The 3,465-nt window shown below is 38.2% G+C and overlaps 1 pseudogene; it reads left to right on the top strand.

The window, feature by feature from the left end:
• Positions 1–696: 696 nt before the first annotated feature.
• Positions 697–2,410, top strand: LOC123827436 (annotated as a pseudogene).
• Positions 2,411–3,465: the final 1,055 nt, after the last annotated feature.

Raw genomic sequence — 3,465 nt, 5'->3', positions numbered from 1 at the left:
AGATTGTGTGTGTTAAATAGAGAATTTTAAAGGAGACATCCTACTTGAGTGGAAAGAAATTACAGATGGCTCTGAGTCAGGTGCTGGTTGCAGAGCAGCTGGATTTGGGTGTTGTTGATTTACCTACATTTTACAAAGACTGAAAATAGGTATTAGGCCAGGAAGGGGATGGAGAACATGGCTGCCCCATAGTTTCTGAGATGCCTTTATTTCTCAAAAGCTTTGCCTGTGATCTGTTTATTAAAAGCAACAAAATAAAACAAGGCTTTACTACCATTCATGAGTGAGTGACAATAATATTTCCCATTACTTTTACTAAGTTGAAATTCATTTCTCCATTTCAGAGCCATAGAAATAATAACCTCTGCTTTAGGAACATTCTCTCATATTTTCATATTTTCTGAGTAAGTCCTCCTCTTAAAAAACATTTAATAATGCATCTTAACAACCATTCTCTTTTAAAGAATACTTAAGATTAGTCCATGTCTCATATATGTTCACTTTGACTTATGAAAGTGATGGTGGTGGCTGCTGAGCTCCAGTATTCTGGGGGGTCTTTGGCCCCCAGTGTGTCTGTTGGTGTTGGAAAAATGGTGGGATTAGAAAAAACCATCTTTGTACAGAGGCTTATAGGATGGCTGCATAACCAAGGCTCTCCACCTTATGTGGTCAATCAGAAAATCAGAACCCCCATGCATGAAATTCCCTTTGCTGCCAATATCACTATGTACTTTATCATCTGAATTCATCTAGAAACAATTTAAATCCTCAACTAAGCATATAGCTATGAACTTGGGCCCATGTTGGTATAGTGACCTCACTTAATCTCTTTGCTATCAGATTAAATAGGGTGATGAAGTTTATTGAGAAGTCCCCAAATATGTCTAAATGTCTTGATTGAGACACCTGGGCAGACAGAAGTATTCACCTGGTAAGCTTCTGTGACAATCATCACTGAGGCCTTGTGTCTTGTACAAAACCAAGCTTCATGAATGAAACTGACATCACTGATCACAGCTCTGCAGTGGAATGGATGCAAGATTTTGAGGCTTTCCAAGATGCTTGGAGTCAAGAGACTACATATGTCTGTAACCTGGCCTATTCAATGAGCTTGGTGTTAGATTAGTTTTATAGCTCACTCAGGGTGGTAACTGTGTCTGTTGTTCTGGGTACAGGCTTAGATAAACACTTTGTGAGAGTCACCAGTGCTGTGGAAGAATATGAAAGGGAGTTTTGTCCTGAATATGACTGTCTGAAGAAATCACTGGCCAGGCACAGAGCCAGCATCAGATAACCAGGTGCAAAACTAGACATACAAGTCCAGGAAGCACAGTGAGTCCCAAACAAAATAAACTGAAAGAGGCCCACACCAAGACACATCATAATTAAAATGCAAAAGATTAAAGACAAAGGAAGCATATTAAAAGTAGCAAGAGAAAAAGTAGTTACTGCTCCCATAACACTGTCAGCTGATTTCTCAACAGAAACTTTTCAGGCCAGAGGGGAGTTGTAAGAAATATTCAAAGTGATGAAAAACAACAACCTACAACCAAAATTAGTCTACTGAGAAAAGCTATCATTTAGAATTGAAGGACAAATAAAAAGAGCTTCCCAGACAAGAAAAAGCCAAAGGAATTCATCACCATCAAACCAATATTACATGAAATGTTAAAGGGTTTTCTTTAAGAGGAAAATAGTACATTAGAAATATGAAGAATAAAATAACAACAAATACATATCTATCAACAATTGAATCTAAAAAATAGAAAAACTAACAAGCAGAACAGAAACAGACTCATAGATACAGAGTCTGTTTTGATGGTTGTCAGATGGGAAGGGGGTTGGGAGCATGGGTGAAAAAGGTGAAGGGATTAAGAAGTACAACTTGGTGGTTATGAAATGGTCTTGGAGGTGTGGAATACAGCATAGGGAATATAGTCATTGGAATTCTGGTAGCTAGGTATGGTTTCAGGTGGGTGTGGGATTTATTGGAATGATCACTTGATGAGTTATGTGGTGTCTGGTCACTGGGAAGTATATTTGAAACTAGTATAATATTGTATGTCAACTGTCATTGAAAAAACCTTATTAAAAATGTAAATAAAACATTGAATATTAAAAAAAATAACAACTAGAGGGCCTTCAGAAAGATTGAAGCTCTGTAACCTTGAACACAGGAACTACTACAGACAGCTTATCTCCTTTTCAAAACCCTTCTGACTTGATCCTGATTCAGGAAACCTTAAATGAAGAGGATGAGGAAGCAGACAGTGGCACTGATGATATTGAGCACAGAGAGGAAAGCCATGAAGAGCCAGCATTCCAGAATTTTAGGCAAGAATCAATGGCAAAGTACTGGAAAAGAAACAACAAATGGTTTCTACAAGTCCGAAAGTTTGAAACTCTATGAAAGAACCATTCTCATCTCTGATTGGGGTTACTACAAAGAACAATTTTGTTCAGAATAGCAAAGTTTCTCTTATTAGGGAAATCTGACTCTAATGAAGCCAGGGGTAGAAGAAATTTGGACCTGGGAGGCAGATACTGATTCCCTTTGGCCTTTTTTTGGATTTTTGCAAAAAAAGATATTCTGAATGTTCTTGGATACTGCTATTGGTTCAGGCATAAAACTTCATATTTTATCATTTGAATTCAAGTACCTTTGATGCTGATAGATGAATTTTCTATTATCAGGCTGGGTCTATAGCTTCTATTTCTCTAGCATGTTGCACTTGACCCACAAGTTTCCCCTCCTTTTAGCAGAAAGGGAGAGGGGAAACATGAGCTTGTGTAGAGTGGCAGTGGAGTCTCTGGCAACCAATCAGTGTTGGTATGAAATATGCCTCATGCTTGGTAGCTCATGACAGGACACCAGGTTTGCTGAAGTAAGTGGGAAAAACATATCATTAATGAATAAGAATCCTGTTTTTGATGGTGGTTAGGATAAAGAGTTTTTGATTTTAACTTTGTTATAAGCCTGCCTGTCATAATTAAGAAAATTATATAATTACAAATAGATTCACTTCTATTCATCAGAGAGTTTTAAAGCCACATGTCCAAACCTGGCTCAGCAAGGAGGTTTCCCCTGTACACATCCTAGTAACCAAGTATAGAGCCAGGCCCTATTTGTATTGTACTTTGAATTCAATGCAAATTGTCCTTGCTGATTTATTCAAAGGCCATGTACTTGTTCAGGTGTACATTCCTTATGTAACAGTCATGGTAAGGGTTTACCCTGCCTCTGTTCTTCACAGTACCTTAAAATGCAGCACATTTCTCACGAGGAATTTTATCCCTGCCTAATCTGTCTTCTGTGATCTCTGGATTAGAAGCATAAAAATCACCTGGGAAACTGTTAGAAATGGGACACTGAAGACCTGAATCAGAAACTGGGGATGGGGCCCAGCAATTTCTTTGAACCACTGCTCTAACTCAGCTATTTTCAACCAGTGTGTTGCAAGAAGT

This window comes from Phyllostomus hastatus, unplaced genomic scaffold, assembly GCF_019186645.2.
Source record: "Phyllostomus hastatus isolate PE091 unplaced genomic scaffold, TTU_PhHast_1.1 phas_contig_86, whole genome shotgun sequence".
In the NCBI taxonomy this organism is placed as follows: Eukaryota; Metazoa; Chordata; class Mammalia; order Chiroptera; family Phyllostomidae; genus Phyllostomus; species Phyllostomus hastatus.
Note: the sequence above shows the minus strand (reverse complement) of the source record. Positions and strands in the feature narration are given on the sequence as shown.